Here is a 17439-nt window from a genome sequence, read left to right as displayed (position 1 = left end):
GCAGAAGGCCACATTTTTACTTAAAAATCGTTAGGCCTAATATTGGGGTTCAGCCAAGAGGCCCAATTTGCTAATCCAGATCATTTTGATTAAAATGTGCTGCAGTGAAAAATCAGAAGGTCACATTTCCACTTAAAAATCATTAGGTCAAATATTGGGTTTCAGATAGGAGGCGGTATTTCCTAATCCAAATCATTGGTGATAAAACTGTATTGCAGTGAGGAATCATAAGGCCACATTTCCTCTTAAAAATCATTAGGCCAAATACAGGGTTTCAGCCAGAAGGCCACATTTCCTAATCAAAATTGTTTGGGCTAATGATCTGGTGCAGTCACCAGGCATCATTTAATTATCCATATCGTTTGGGATAATAATCTGGTGCATGCATCATACCTCATTCCAAAATACAAATCGTTTGGGATAATAGCCTAGTGCAGGCACCAGACCTCATTTCATAAGCAAAATCTTTTGTGCTAATTCTGTGGTTCTGCCATCAGCCCACATTTCATAATATAAATCCTTTGTGCTAATAATGTGTTCCAGGCACCATGCCTCATTTTATAATCAAAATCATTTGGGATACCAGTCTGGTGCAGGTGTAAGGAGGTGTCAGAGACCTTCAGTGCTCCCTGTCTCCTTCATGCTGGTCGCGTGTACTTTATGCGGTACCCGGATGGTGTACCTGGATGTTAACATGTTAATGTTTTGCTGTTGTTCAATAATGTGTAATGTTAGGTACCACTTATGCCTTAATGTGATACACTGTTAAATGTGCTGTGTCTGCCATGTATGATTGGTGTGCTGTGTTTATTATGGACATGCTGGAGGCAGGGACAGAGGTGGTTAAAGAAGGGGGCTGGAATTGCAGCCTCAAGGGAGCAGGAAACTCCTGCTTTCTGGTCAGAGCCCAGGCAGGACTGCCTAAGGCAGGGTGTGTGTCCCCGCATGGGACAGAGGGAGCCCCCATCTGGGGCACAGGTGTGTCCCTACTTGTGACAAAAGTCTCCCATTCTCCTCCAGCCGCAGTGGAGCCTGCTCAGCAGAGATGTAGGTCCCAGCATCTGGCTCAGGCTGATACTGTGCTCTTGGTTACTGCTGCCTTTCCAGGCTCTGCCTTTGTAGCCAGTACTGATCAGCAGCGAGCAGGCGTTTCAGGGACTAAGTCCTGCTTTTCCCATACTGAGCATGCCCACAGGACGACCTCCAATTGGAGGTCGGGGGTCACATGCTCAGATCCTGTAGCAGCTCCTATTGGACCACTAGGAAGGTCCTTGAGTGCTACAGCTATAAAAGGTTTGCATGGCCGCACGGCCATGCGCTAGTATAAATCAGTATGTGTGTGTGTGGATGTATGCCTGTTCTGGTGAAAGCTCCGAATCATTCTCATCCCTAGAGTTGTTGAATGCTCATGAGTGTTGTAGCTGTCTAGCGCCAGATAGTGCCATCCAGCACCAGGCACAAAATATTCTGTGTCTATCCTGCAGTGACCACCGCTGCGGTACTGTACGCACTCTGTGCGGCTTTCTTTAGCATCTCCTGACAATCCATCAGTGTAGGGTGGGAACTCCCATTTGATCCCAGCATCTGACTGAGGGTGTCCTCAGGCGTAGGCTCAAAAGCCACCGAGGTTCAGAGCGGGATCAACCACCAGCATAGTGGGGGTGAGTTGCAGGGATTCCACTAGTATCCACTTGCTGAGCCCTTTGAATGCTAACAGGGCATAGCGTTATCTTTAATCCCGGCGACTCTGTGAAGCAACAGAGTTCATTCCTATACAGACCGGGTGACGGAACCCGTGTCTATTCTGGCGTAGTGCCGCCATTTACTAGCAGCAGGTTCCACTCCTGCATGGTGGACCCCGAGCTGCGAATGCACCTATACTATCTCTATATTTATTCGGTGCATTCTGCCAGCCCTAACACCTGGGGCTGGAATTAGAACTGTCATTTTATATGCTAGGGGCCGGGTGTGGACTGACTCTACTGCAGTAGAGTCACCCGCAACTACCATCCCATGCCACCTTGTTACACAGGCACCAGGCCTCATTTTATAATCCAAATAATGGATAGTAGAAATTGCTGATAAAAATATCTGTTGTGCTAATCACTCAAAAAATGGAACCATGTTTGCATACGTCTTGAGACAAAAATAAGTAACATATAGGAAAAAACAGTATAAACAAAACTGAGCGATCAATCCTTATGTTTTCCTTAATTAAGATCTCACTGATAATTCATGAAATAAATGTCAGATTAAACCAAGCAAATTGTCTCTTCAGAGAGGAAGGGGACTAGAGCTCTCGTACCACCTATTGGAAGTAGCAATCCTAACAGCCAATGTCGACCCTTTAACGAGCCTTGTCACATGACTTAGGATAAGAGCCAAACCATATCTCAATTTGCAGACACTGTGTTTCGGGGTACTGCTCCTCGTCAGTGCAAAGTGGAGATCTGGTCAGCCAAATTTGATTATTTCCCAGAGGAGCATTGCGGCTTTAAGTCTCTTCACCTCGACATGCTTATCATGTCACTCTCCGCAAGGAGAAACGATACTTCTTGGATCAAGATTAAAACAAGCAAAGACTAAAAATATCACTATAGCTGTTTACATCCTTAGTGAAGGTTGTCACTGTGCTCCTTGCCAGGGACAAATTAAAATGATGCTAACAATTTTTACTACGTAACTGTTTGTATACGTATCACACATCTCTTCATTGGTGGTGCAGCGTTATATTAGCAGTTAGATATACTGTAGTACCTACTATACCTTTAAGCGGCATTGTCAGCAGGTCGTGTGTGGAGGATTGCCATTGAGAAGAAAGCTGTGTCCATGGATACAAGGAGACATGCTACTGCAGGCTGGAGGGGAAGCAGCAAATCAAAGAGAGAAGAAGGAAGCCGTATGTGTAGAGCAAGGGGCGCTCTGGCCGGTAACGTCCCTGGATACCAAAAATCAAAGATGGACGGTGGCACGGCAAAGTCGTGTGATTTCACAAAGCACGGAATTCTGAAGGAGCAAAAAAAGTTACCAATGCGTTTCAGGGAATGCTCAGTTCACCTTCGTCAGGGTCTTCGTTTCTAGTAGTGCAGGAGGGCATTTTATAATCAGGAAAGAGCTGCCTGCCCTCTTTCCAGAATATTCCATAATCCTTCAAAATGTTGCTTGCTATGGGATGTCCTAATGTATCCGTTAGTATATATTTGGCACTATGCAAATAAATGTTGTATAAACATATAGTAACAGAAAATCAATCCTATCCTGTACATGTGCATATATATATATTAATTCTTTAAAAAATTGCAATTTGAATTTTATTACTTAAATAGCATTAAAAATTTCATTTAAAAATAAAAGTGTGTGAAGAATGAAAATAAAAAAGAAGAAAATATATGTAAAAAAAAAGAAAAAAATGTATATATGTTAAAAGATAATAAATGCATGATATAAAATAATTAATTAAGAGAAGATGAAAAATAGAAGAAGGGGGAGGGAAAACGGAAATTAAGACATTTTTGTGCCAAGCTATCTAAAATAAAGATCCATTTTGATTCTGCTCTGGACATGTGGCTGATATCCTCCAATGAGGAGGGATTGTTTGAATGCCAAAAAATTCCAGATCTTTATGAGATTGGTTATGTGTATCTCTATAGTGTCTTGACAATGGATGCCCTTCAAACCACATTTTAATAAATTAATAGACTGTGTCAGTTTTCTTATAGTTCACCCTACATAAATGTTCTTACATGGGCATTTAATGATATACATAACCCCCATGATAGAACATGTAATTTTATTTTTAACCCCTTAACGACCAGAGGTATTTTTTATTTTTGCATTTTCATTTTATGCTCCCCTTCTTCCCAGAGCCATAACTTTTTTATCTTTTGGTCAAAATGGCCATGTGAGGGCTTGTTATTTGCAAGACAAGTTGTACTTTTGAAGGACATCATTGGTTATAACATATTATTTACTGGAAAATGGGGAAAAAATTCCAAGTGCGGTGAAATTGCAAAAAAAAAAGTGCAATACCATTTCTACTATGGGTCATTTGATGCAATTTTTCATGGTGTCTGCTCCTAATTTCAGCTGTTTGGGAATTTTTTTTTATCTCTTAAGGCACTGTATACATTTGGTTTGGCCTCCCATTGATTTTAAAGGGAACCTGTCACTTGAATTTGGCGGGACAGGTTTGTTGTCATATGGGCGGGGTTTTCGGGTGTTTGATTCACCCTCTCCTTACCCGCTGGCTGCATGCTGGCCGCAATATTGGATTAAAGTTCATGCTGTGTCCTCCGTAGTACACACCTGCGCAAGGCAAGATTGCCTTGCGCAGGCATGTACTACGGAGGACAGCGCATGAACTTCAATCCAATATTGCGGCCAGCATGCAGCCAGCGGGTAAGGAAAGGGTGAATCAAACACCCGAAAACCCCGCCCATATGACCGCAAACCTGTCCCGCCAAATTCAGGTGACAGGTTCCCTTTAATGTGGTTTTAGTACGTTCATTGAACTGTTCTGCGCAGGTCTAAACGTTTGGCGAATCGAACCGAATCAAACCTTAAAAGGTTCACTCATGTCTACTACTGATAGACATTCATATTATTCTACATGGTAATTTTTTTTACACTTTTCGATAAAGTTGGGGCCCTGGGATCCTGATGCATACTGAAATTAAATATGCACTGAATGTTTCTGGACTTGTCGATATTTACTGTAAATTGAGAGATTTTCCAATTTATTTGCATGCATATATGTATTTGAATATACATATACACCAAAACAGAATATATGAGATGCATCCACTCAAGATTATAATACCTACAGATGTGATGCACTACTACAACATATATATTAGAACAAATAATTTTATTGTATCATAAAAATATATAACAAGATGCATAATATAGGGGAAAGAACAAAACAGATGAAAATAAAATGAGGGGTGTCACGGGGTTATACAGATGCCTTATTATACATAGTATCGCACAACTAGGATAATTCCAATAAATTAAACTATATAAATATCAAGCATATAAATATAATAGATAATAATAGTTATGTGAACAATAACATGTATACAGTATAGCTCATACGTGGTACCTATATAGTATGATCTCCTGAACCAAAGTATAGGATATAATGTATAAAGTGATAATTATTGACTATAAAATCCCCATACTGAAATAATATATTACAATAAAAGTGCCAAGTAAATATAGTACAGAGTGGATAGTATAGGTCAATAATATCTAATAAATGCACATATATTCAATATAGTACGACATGCTCATATGAAAATATAAAAATAAAGTGTCATAGTGCAGAAAAGTGCAAATAGAGATTGCCCTGTAGTGCTAGTGAAGTCACTACAGTATGTGCATATGTTACCAGTATAAATACCTGGTTTTATAGAAACAAGATGTCATAGTGCCATAGTGCCATAAGGAAAGGAGATCCAATGTAATACTGATCAGTACCAGAGCCCCGTGGCAGCCCGCATCTGCACGACGTGCGTTTCGCCTGAGCTTTGACAAGGGAATGAAATTGGGGAACAAAAGAAGCAGTGTTTAACTAGAAAGGAACCAATCGGTGTTGTTACCGTGATCATTCAAAGGATACAGCTGTGAGCAGAGCGCGTGTAGTATCATGCATGGTATTGCCGGAGGCAGGCTCCTCCCATATGACGCGTCTCACTAGAGCGCACCACGTGGGGGAGGTCGACACCAGCGCGCGCTTCACCCTGGAATGCAAGACTGCAGAGACCCGTGTGTCGTAAACAGTGCCTTTCCCCCTTCCCACCAATCCCGTAATGAAACACAGACAAGCCTGGATGGGTTGAACAGGTCGGTCACAGTTTATTAATTTGATAAGCAGAGAAGGGCAATTACAAGTCATAACGGACTCATCACTGAAGGCCCCGTCAGTGACCGCCAGGCGAGCAAGCCGATGAGCAGTTATAAACATTTACCCCCTCTACACTACCACCACGGAGGATCATGTGTATGACCTACACAGGACTCCGACCCCCAACCAACATCATTAGGGCCTGTTCAACTCCATCCTGCAAACCTGACATAAATATGTAGAGACCAATGTCCAAGAGGTGAATGCCATCCTGTCTCAGCAGAGCTGAGTTATCTCCTTCCTGCTCGTTGTGTTGAACAACGATGCTATCTTTCCCTTTTGTAAATTTTGCCATCCTTGTGTTGATCCATCTTGTTTTCTCGGTGGCTTTTGCCAAATACCATATCCGGTAATAAACAGATAAAACACTCTATGTCTGCTGATATCACTGTACGGAGCTCGGCACCTTTCCGCTTGCTCCGATCATTGCCTCCGGCATGTAACACTAATATCACCGACCGTTTGGCCCTCTTAGCGATGTTGATTATCTCCGGGAACACATGTTGCCATTGGAAACCTCTGATGCCTCTCCAGTTGAACGTTAGTCCTGGGGAGACTAAATCTTTTCCTCCCGGACGAAGTTTGACTCTTGATCGCCCAGTAGACATAAGAATAGTTTAAGGCCCAAACTGCGGGCTTACAGACGCCTGTAAGAGACAAGATGTGTTACACGAGCAAATCAGGTTATATAACTGGTGAAACATGTGGATTTACGGCGGCCCATTGTCTGCACTTCGGTTTCTGATAGCTTCGGCCGCAGCTGCTTTTATTAGGAAAGAAAGTGTCGTCTTACTTTTGTATTGGCGACGGAGGTTTTTTTTTTTTTTTGTGGCACTGTTTGTAAGTTTGCTTGAAATTGATACTTGATAAGGGAACCTGCCTGTATGTGAGAAAAATCTGCTTGTATTTATTATTACTGCGTACCGTTTGACTATTTTTAGCGGGCATGTTGATCCATCGCATGGGTTATCCAGTACCCACATGCCTCTACCAGCGAGATCGCATTTGGGTTTGAGAACGCCAATGCGCAATGAGTTATTGTAAATAACTAAGTCTTCACCAATTAAAGGTAGGGATGCAGAAGACATATTGGTTAAGGTGTTTTATGTTCCCACACTTTTTATTAAAGTTGGATGTCTGTGTTTTTCGACAGAGTACACCATAGCTTCACTGAAGATACTTTGCAAAATTTCTAACAGGGCTGTATCGCGTTCCTAGCTTGCTGTGGTCCATAATTATGGCTAGCTGCCTTTGTGCCCTTGGTTTTTGTAGATTGCTTCCCCCTACCACGAGGTCCTTGCTTGACGCATCTTGTGTTATGACGCAGGTATGGGCATTGTAGGATTGAAGGAAACCATTGTAGGGTTGTAGGAATGTTTTTTTTTTATATACTAGTAAGTCTGTACGGCCCGCCTGGGCGGTGCTCTTTGTTGCCAGTGATAATCAGCAAAGGAAGGCTCTGCCGAACTGCATCATGCTACAAATGTCAGCAAACCCAGTAAGGACTGCTTCTGTTGGAGGGTGACTTTTTTAACTCTATTCCATAAACCAGGAGCTTAACCACTCAGCCATCAGCTTAAATGGCTGTCAGACTTTGCCAGCGAGGCACCGAGCCCAGCTTTGTGTACTAATTCCACTTCCTTGCTGAAAGACGCAAACGTCTCGGAAGCTTCTCTTGCGGGGGGGGGGGTGCGCCGTTAGCCGATGCACCTTAGGGGGTTAGTTGATCTTTTAAGGTTTTTTTTTTTTTTTATTATGCCTAATGGCGAGATTCTTAATATTTCTGAATGGCAACGATTGAAAGGGGGCTCATGCTCTACCTAGTTCGGCCTATTGTTAGATCTGTTGATGTAAAATTTAGGGGAAATCGCCTGCAGATTTTAGATTACCGGATATTTCTAGTATCGGAATGATTTTGCAGGGGATGAAAAAACTTATGTAAAGCCTGAGATTAATTGACTACTTCTATACTCCGGTTAAAATTATGTCAAGCCCATTAATAATCTAATTTTCTCGTCCTCTGAGCTCTTTCCCAGGAACCTGTATTCCTGTCCGATTTGGGAACCCATATTTCGCCGTTCCCTGAGTCCACCTCAGGGCCCTTGTTTCACTGTCTGATGAGCCAGGACCATTGAGTACGCCAGAATGAAAACACTCACCGTTAGTTGGTTTTTGGGAGAGTGACTCCAGTTGATGGAGGAACTCCAGCTCCTGTGTAGCTCGTTCTATTTTGTAGTAAAACCCTCTTAAGCATCATCATTGTTGTAATAACAGCTTCGCTCAGCATCGATTCATTATCAATTTTACACCGCACACCATTGTATGTCGCAGGAGGAGTGACGTCCGATGATGGAGGTACTCCGACTCCTATGTAGCTGGTTCTTAGTAACTACTTCTTTCAGCATTGGTTCCAGTAACTGCCTCGTTCGGCATTAATTCATTGTTGATTTTACACCGCGTTCGTATTCATTATTGAGTTTACACCTCGCAGGAGGAGTGACATCCAAGGATGGAGGAACTCCGACTCCTGTGTAGCTCATTCGCATTCGTTATTGAGTTTACACCTCGCAGGAGGAGTGACATCCAAGGATGGAGGAACTCCGACTCCTGTGTAGCTCGTTCGTATTCGTTATTGAGTTTACACCTCGCAGGAGGAGTGACATCCAAGGATGGAGGAACTCCGACTCCTGTGTAGCTCGTTCGTATTCGTTATTGAGTTTACACCTCGCAGGAGGAGTGACATCCAAGGATGGAGGAACTCCGACTCCTGTGTAGCTCGTTCGTATTCATTATTGAGTTTACACCTCAAAGGAGGAGTGACATCCAATCACTTGCTGATATCACAAACACTTGCCGCTGTCAGACGCAGGCCGAGTGTCTCCCGGGTGGTGGAGGGACTCGAGCTCCCGCCGTAGCGATGGCTTGATGTTGGCAGGAGGCCCGGGGAGATAGTGACCCTGGGAGATATGGATGGGTCTCCCCGGCCAGCAGCCAGTGACGGGGGTTGTCTGAGGTCCCTCTCGTTGTAGAGGTGCTTCAGATATGGCCGGGAGCCAGGGGAGATGAGGGTGAAACTCCCCAGCCGGCAGCGAAAGACAGTGCGCGTGACAGCGAGGGCCTGTCGTGCGCCTAAGCGGTTACCACGGACGGTGTCGCTCCTGCCCTGGTATAATTGGCGACGTCAATGGGTCTTGGGGATCTCAGGGGGTGACCGCCGTCTTCTACGGTACCACCTTTCTTTGCTCTTGGAACCGTTGGACCACAAAGTGCCGAGAATAGCTGCATGGGGTTCGCTTGAGGAGGGTGCATTAAAATGGGCATCAATTTGAGTGTCTAGGGGCGTTGGCGGAGCACCTTTTATTATTGACGTGTTAGTGTGTGCGACCATGCGCGTGTTTGTTTCATACTGTAATGGTTGCAGAGCACACTGGTTGAGTTGGACCAGTCAGTGCGCTCTGCGACCGCGTTGACGGCTGTACGGCCTGACCCCACGGTCCCCCGTGCAGGCATTGCAGCTACGTCTGCATGAGGGACGTTGGGGGTCAGGTTGTGGCTGGCTGGAGGTCTGCGCTGCTGGGGTGGTGGGTGGGTTAGAGGGGGCTGTGACCTACGGGAGCTAGCTGTGGAAGCTAGGGAGCACAGCCTGCGCAGCAAAAGGATGGGTGAGGAGGTGGAGGGAGGAGCACAGGCTCGCGCTGCTCCCTGGGTAGATGCTCTGGCCTGGAGGAGCGGGCTGCGATGACCGGAGGGAAGGGGGGCTCGCCGAAGCCGCTGGTGCGACGAGGTAACGGGCCTGGTGATGGGGCGCCACGCTGCCGATGGGGCCCGAGCTGGAAGCGCTTGTTGCAGTGCAGCGAGAGGAAACTTGTGGCAGTGGATAAAGGCTTCCCTGGCTTGCCCTGTGCTCTGTGCAGCAGGGCAAGTGTTGTGAACTCTATTTTTGGGCTCCCTCTGGTGGTCACAAGCGGTACTGTGTAGTGTTGTCTTTCTGCAGGTTGGCAGCATCATCTGGTTCGTTATCCTTGGTTGGTTTCCTATTTAGCTCACCTGGATACTCAGTTCCTTGCCTGCTCTCAATGTATTCAGTGCTCTTCAGATTCCTTGTGATTACCTTGCTCCCAGTCTCTCCAAGACAAGCTAAGTTTTTGTTTGTTTATTTTTTGATTATCAGCATTCATCATGTTTCTTGTCCAGCTTGCTAAAATGTGATTTCCTCGCTTGCTGGTTGCTCTAGGGGACTGAGTTTCTCCCCCCACACCGTTAGTTGGTGTGGGGGTTCTTGAAATCTCAGTGTGGATATTTTGTAAGGGTTTTTTACTGACCGCACAGACCCCTTTTCTATTTTCTGCTATCTAGTATTAGCGGGCCTCATTTGCTAAATCTGCTTTCACCCCTGTGTATGTGCCTTCCTCTTACCTCACCGTTATTATTTGTTGGGGGCTTCTATATCTTTGGAGATTATTTCTCTGGAGGCAAGTGAGGTCTTTCTTTCTCTCTAGGGGTAGTTAGTTCCTCAGGCTGGCTCGAGACGTCTAGGATTTTAGACACGTTCACCGGCTACCTTTAGTGTGTTGGATAGGTTCAGATTTGCGGTCAGTCCAGTTTGCCACCTCCCTAGAGCTTGTCCTATGTTTTGTTACTTAGCTGGAGTATTTTGTGATCCTCAACCACTAAGGATCATAACAGTAGAGCAGGCCAAAAAGTGTTTAATGCATCGCAGAAGTGGGATAAAAAGAAGACCTGAGTACATTTTTTTTTTTTCCCTCCCACTTTTCCTTTGCTGCAGTCTGTTTAGCTTCTTTCATCCCCTTGAACTCTGGGTGGGGTGGTTTTGAGCTCAGCTGCAGACATGAATGTTCAGACTCTGACTTCTAGTGTGGATCATCTTGCTGCACGGGTGCAAAGTATTCAGGATTTTGTTATTCATAGCCCTATGTCTGAACCAAAAATACCCATTCCTGAGTTGTTTTCTGGAGATAGATCTAGGTTTCTAAATTTTAAGAATAATTGTAAGTTATTTCTATCTCTGAGACCTCGTTCCTCTGGTGATTCCGCTCAGCAAGTTAAAATTGTTATCTCCTTGTTACGTGGCGACCCTCAAGATTGGGCTTTCTCTCTGGCGCCAGGAGATCCTGCATTGCTTAATGTAGATGCATTTTTTCTGGCTCTTGGACTGCTTTATGAGGAGCCTAATCTTGAGAATCAGGCAGAAAAAGCGTTACTGGCTATCTCTCAAGGTTAGGATGAAGCAGAGGTGTATTGTCAAAAATTTCGGAAATGGTCGGTGCTTACTCAATGGAATGAGTGTGCCCTGGCTGCAAATTTCAGAGATGGTCTTTCGGAGGCCGTTAAGAATGTTATGGTGGGGTTTCCCACCCCTACAAGTCTGAGTGATTCTATGGCTTTAGCCATTCAGGTTGATCGGCGTTTGCGGGAGCGCAAATCTGCTCATCCTTTGGCGGTATTTTCTGAACAGAGACCTGAGTCTATGCAATGTGACCGAACTCTGACCAGAATTGAGCGACAAAGTCATAGACGTCAAAATGGGTTGTGCTTTTACTGTGGTGATTCTACTCATGTTATCTCAGCATGCTCTAAACGCTTAAAAAAAATCGCTAAACCTGTCACCATTGGTACTATGCAGCCCAAATTTATTTTGTCTGTTACTTTGATTTGTTCTTTGTCGTCCAACCCGGTTATGGCTTTTGTGGATTCGGGTGCTGCCCTGAATCTGATGGATTTGTCGTTTGCCAGGTGCTGTGGTTTTGTCCTGGAGCCTTTGGAATTTCCCATTCTTCTGAGGGGAATTGATGCTACGCCATTGGCTGAGAATAAGCCTCAGTATTGGACGCAAATGACCATGTGCATGACTCCCGTACATCAGGAGGTGATTCGCTTTCTTGTTCTGCATAATTTGCATGGTGTTGTCGTTTTGGGTCTGCCATGGCTGCAGGCTCATAATCCAGTTTTAGATTGGAAAGCTATGTCTGTGTCAAGTTGGGGTTGTCAGGGAATTCATGGCGATGCTCCGTTGGTGTCTATTGCTTCTTCCACTCCTTCTGAGGTCCCTGAGTTTTTGTCTGACTACCAGGATGTATTTGATGAGCCCAGGTCCAGTGCCCTGCCCCCTCATAGGGATTGTGACTGTGCTATAAATTTAATTCCTGGTAGTAAATTCCCTAAGGGATGACTTTTTAATCTGTCTATACCAGAGCATGCCGCGATGCGGAGTTATATAAAGGAGTCTTTGGAGAAGGGACATATTCGCCCATCCTCTTCCCCTCTTGGTGCAGGATTTTTTTTTGTGGCCAAGAAGGACGGTTCTTTGAGACCTTGTATAGATTATCGTCTTCTGAATAAAATCACAGTCAAATTTCAGTATCCTTTACCACTATTGTCTGATTTGTTTGCTCGGATTAAGGGTGCCAGTTGGTTCACCAAGATAGATCTCCGTGGTGCGTATAACCTTGTGCGCATTAAGCAGGGAGATGAATGGAAAACAGCATTTAATACGCCTGAAGGCCATTTTGAGTACTTGGTGATGCCTTTTGGACTCTCTAATGCTCCTTCTGTGTTTCAGTCCTTCATGCATGACATCTTCCGAGAATATCTGGATAAATTTATGATTGTTTATCTGGATGACATTTTGGTCTTTTCTGATGATTGGGAGTCCCATGTGAAGCAGGTCAGGATGGTGTTTCAGGTCCTGCGTGCTAATGCTTTATTTGTGAAGGGCTCAAAAAGCCTCTTCGGAGTACAGAAGGTCTCCTTTTTGGGTTTTATTTTTTCTCCTTCTACTGTGGAGATGGACCCAGTCAAGGTCCAGGCTATTCATGACTGGACTCAGCCCACGTCTGTTAAGAGTCTTCAGAAGTTCTTGGGTTTTGCTAATTTTTACCGTTGTTTCATCGCTAATTTTTCTAGCGTGGTTAAACCTTTGACGGATTTGACCAAGAAGGGTTCTGATGTTACTAATTGGTCTCCTGCGGCTGTGGAGGCCTTTTGGGAGCTGAAGCACCGGTTTTCTTCAGCTCCAGTCTTATGTCAGCCAGATGTCTCTCTCCCCTTCCAGGTCGAGGTTGATGCTTCTGAGATTGGAGCAGGGGCTGTTTTGTCGCAGAGAAGCTCTGATGGCTCTGTGATGAAGCCATGTGCTTTCTTTTCAAGAAAGTTTTCGCCTGCCGAGCGGAATTATGATGTTGGTAATCGGGAGTTGTTGGCTATGAAGTGGGCATTTGAGGAGTGGCGACATTGGCTCGAAGGAGCTAAACATCGCGTGGTGGTCTTGACTGATCACAAAAATCTGATTTACCTTGAATCTGCCAAGCGCCTGAATCCTAGACAGGCTCGTTGATCGTTGTTTTTCTCCCGTTTCAACTTCGTGGTCTCATACCTGCCTGGTTCGAAGAACGTGAAAGCTGATGCACTTTCTAGGAGTTTTGTGCCTGACTCTCCGGGAGTTTCTGAGCCGGCTGGTATTCTCAGAGAGGGAGTGATTTTGTCTGCCATTTCCCCAGATTTGCGACGAGTGCTGCAGAAATTTCAGGCGGATAGACCTGACCGTTGTCCACCAGAGAGACTGTTTGTCCCGGAGAGATGGACCAGCAGAGTTATTTCCGAGGTTCATTCTTCGGTGTTGGCGGGTCATCCTGGGATTTTTGGTACCAGAGATTTGGTGGCTAGGTCCTTCTGGTGGCCTTCCTTGTCGCGGGATGTGCGTTCCTTTGTGCAGTCTTGTGGGATTTGTGCTCGGGCTAAGCCTTGCTGTTCTCGTGCCAGCGGTTTGCTTTTGCCTTTGCCTATTCCGAAAAGGCCTTGGACGCACATTTCCATGGATTTTATTTCGGATCTTCCAGTATCTCAGAAAATGTCTGTCATCTGGGTGGTGTGTGATCGTTTTTCCAAGATGGTCCATTTGGTGCCCTTGCCTAAGTTGCCTTCTTCCTCCGATTTGGTTCCTCTATTTTTCAGAATGTGGTTCGCTTGCACGGCATTCCTGAAAATATTGTGTCTGATAGAGGATCCCAGTTTGTGTCCAGGTTTTGGCGGACTTTTTGTGCTAAGATGGGCATTGATTTGTCTTTTTCGTCGGCCTTCCATCCTCAGACTAATGGCCAAACCGAGCGAACTAATCAGACGTTGGAAACTTATTTGAGATGTTTTGTTTCTGCTGATCAGGATGATTGGGTGACTTTTTTGCCATTGGCTGAGTTTGCCCTTAATAATCGGGCTAGTTCTGCTACTTTGGTTTCGCCTTTTTTCTGCAATTCTGGTTTCCATCCTCATTTTTCCTCGGGTCAGGTTGAGCCTTCTGACTGTCCTGGGGTGGATTCTGTGGTGGATAGGTTGCAGCAGATTTGGAACCATGTGGTGGACAATTTGAGGTTGTCACAGGAGAAGGTTCAGCGCTTTGCCAACCGCCGCCGCGGTGTGGGTCCCCGACTTCGTGTTGGGGATTTGGTGTGGCTGTCTTCTCGGTCTGTTCCTATGAAGGTCTCCTCTCCTAAATTCAAGCCTCGCTTCATCGGTCCTTATAAGATCTTGGAAATCCTTAATCCGGTGTCTTTTCGTTTGGACCTCCCAGCATCGTTTGCCATTCATAATGTGTTCCATAGGTCTTTGTTGCGGAGGTATGTGGTACCTGTGGTTCCTTCTGTTGAGCCTCCTGCTCCGGTGCTGGTCGAGGGCGAATTGGAGTACGTGGTGGAGAAGATTTTGGATTCTCGTATCTCTAGACGGAGGCTTCAGTATTTGGTTAAGTGGAAGGGCTATGGTCAGGAGGATAATTCCTGGGTTGTCGCCTCTGATGTTCATGCGGCCGATTTGGTTCATGCCTTCCACGCAGCTCATCCTGATCGCCCTGGGGGTCTAGATGAGGGTTCGGTGACCCCTCCTCAAGGGGGGGGTACTGTTGTGAACTCTATTTTTGGGCTCCCTCTGGTGGTCACAAGCGGTACTGTGTAGTGTTGTCTTTCTGCAGGTTGGCAGCATCATCTGGTTCGTTATCCTTGGTTGGTTTCCTATTTAGCTCACCTGGATACTCAGTTCCTTGCCTGCTCTCAATGTATTCAGTGCTCTTCAGATTCCTTGTGATTACCTTGCTCCCAGTCTCTCCAAGACAAGCTAAGTTTTTGTTTGTTTATTTTTTGATTATCAGCATTCATCATGTTTCTTGTCCAGCTTGCTAAAATGTGATTTCCTCGCTTGCTGGTTGCTCTAGGGGACTGAGTTTCTCCCCCCACACCGTTAGTTGGTGTGGGGGTTCTTGAAATCTCAGTGTGGATATTTTGTAAGGGTTTTTTACTGACCGCACAGACCCCTTTTCTATTTTCTGCTATCTAGTATTAGCGGGCCTCATTTGCTAAATCTGCTTTCACCCCTGTGTATGTGCCTTCCTCTTACCTCACCGTTATTATTTGTTGGGGGCTTCTATATCTTTGGAGATTATTTCTCTGGAGGCAAGTGAGGTCTTTCTTTCTCTCTAGGGGTAGTTAGTTCCTCAGGCTGGCTCGAGACGTCTAGGATTTTGGACACGTTCACCGGCTACCTTTAGTGTGTTGGATAGGTTCAGATTTGCGGTCAGTCCAGTTTGCCACCTCCCTAGAGCTTGTCCTATGTTTTGTTACTTAGCTGGAGTATTTTGTGATCCTCAACCACTAAGGATCATAACAGGCAAGCGTGTAAGGCGGAAGTGGGCGTGGCTATGACTGCCTGCGCTGTTTGGGCAGCAGATGAGTGAAGTGGGTGGAGCTTAGCGGTGACGCGCACAAGTGGGTGGAGCTTAGCGGTGACACGCCACAAGTGGGTGGAGCTTAGCGGCGACGTGCTGGAGGTAAGTGGGCCTTGCCAGTTATCAAAGGTGGGCGGAGCCACGCAGGGACACGTGGTAGTGGGCGGAGCCTCACAGGAAGTGATCAGAGACTCATGGGGATGGGAGTGGGGTAGGCCCAAGTCAGGGCCTAAATTTAAATGCCGCCGACCCAGAGCTCCCGTGCGGACCGGCTTCCCCCCCACTCCCCAAGCAGAGGATGATGTAGGGGGTCGAGAAGCAAAGAGCGAGTGGGATCACAGTGGGGGAGGAGGAGCAGGGACCCAGGAATGCCAGGAGGCCGAGTGTACGGCAGGCCATGTCAGGGGCAGAAATCCGGTTAGCAGGGCCGTGGATGATATCAACCGATGGTGGCCCAGGGGGAGAAAGGTCGGTAGACACACGTATGAAGCTGCGGGCAGGGGGTGAGGAGAGGGCACAGGAAGGTGAGCGCTGAGACCGGTAATAAGAGCTTGAAGCCAGTGCTCACCTTCCTGTGCAGCTCTCCGGCACAGGGCCTCGACCATGGGGCTCCAGGGGTCCTCAGGAAACAACAGCTTCCTTTGTCAGCCGGGGAGAAAGAGGAAGGCACTTACCCCAGCACCCTAATTTAACCCTCGAGGGTGTGGCCGGATGCTCCTTCCTCTTTCTTCCCGTTGGTCAGTTGTGTGTCTCAATTTTGGCGTCACCTGGGGTGTACTGGGAGGGGAAATTGGGCACTGCACAGAGTTTACTTCTAGTTTTAACCCTAAGGGCTCCGCAGTCAGAGGCACATTCCTTAATCAGTACCGTGCCTGCCAGATGCACTGGAAGTGACGATCTAAGTGTAAGAAATGTAAGGGGCGTGTTATATACACAGCGCTCAGCAGGAACGCATAGAGGGAATAAAGAGAAAGCAAATGTGTCAATAAAGCTGTGGGATCACAATAGGTATCGCCTATATCCAGCACTCAGTACCTTAAGAAGAGTGAATGATGCAGAAAAATTATAAAGAAAAAGAGAAATAAATAATAAACAATAATAAAAAATAAATGAGGCATGTAATAAACTAGAAAAGAACATCATACAAATAAGTGAAGTGACATTATATAATATAACAACACCAATACATACAAAAGAGCAATGGACTAGTTAAGTACACAAAGACCAAATTAGCAATAGTATTATCAATATGGCGAAAGATCTGAAAAAAATAAGAATAGAGAAAATAAATTAGTAGAGAGTTATTAAAGTGAACAGAATAGATAATGACCATCAGAATAAAAAACATACATATGTGTATGAAGACACACATATTACTATATACACACAAAAGACCAATAATGTGGGTACATATGCACATGTGTGTAACCATACATACAAACACACACACTTATATACATACATACACACACACACCTACACACCCACATGTCACACACCCTGCTATACATGCGTACTAGTACACTCATTCACACATATATACACAACACACAAATTATTCATAAAACAGAAAAAGATTAAAATTAGCAGGATGGGAGAAGGTAACTCAAAGAAAAGGGGCAAAGCTGATGGTCTCATTGAGACCCTTTGGTTAGGGTTGAGCGAAACGGGTCGGCCATTTTCAGAAGTCGCCGACTTTTGGCAAAGTCGGGTTTCATGAAACCCGACCCGACCCCTGTGTGGGGTCGGCCATGAGGTCGGCGATCTTCTGAATCTGGTATCGGAATTCCGATACCGAGTTCCG

General features: G+C 45.5%; 1 long non-coding RNA gene across 2 annotated transcripts in view; it reads left to right on the top strand.

Moving 5' to 3' along the window:
- The window catches only part of LOC143809667 (uncharacterized), a 99519-nt gene that overhangs the window by 19200 nt on the left and 62880 nt on the right, over positions 1–17439 (top strand). Inside the window, exon 3 of one of the 2 annotated variants that reach the window (XR_013222372.1) lies at positions 2786–3261. The exons of the other annotated variant lie outside the window; for it this stretch is intronic. This is a non-coding gene — a long non-coding RNA (uncharacterized LOC143809667). Of the gene's footprint in view, positions 1–2785; positions 3262–17439 lie in introns of those variants that run through there. 2 annotated transcript variants of the gene reach the window in all.

The sequence above is a fragment of the Ranitomeya variabilis genome, chromosome 2 (genome assembly GCF_051348905.1).
Source record: "Ranitomeya variabilis isolate aRanVar5 chromosome 2, aRanVar5.hap1, whole genome shotgun sequence".
NCBI classification, from domain to species: domain Eukaryota; kingdom Metazoa; phylum Chordata; class Amphibia; order Anura; family Dendrobatidae; genus Ranitomeya; species Ranitomeya variabilis.
Note: the sequence above shows the minus strand (reverse complement) of the source record. Positions and strands in the feature narration are given on the sequence as shown.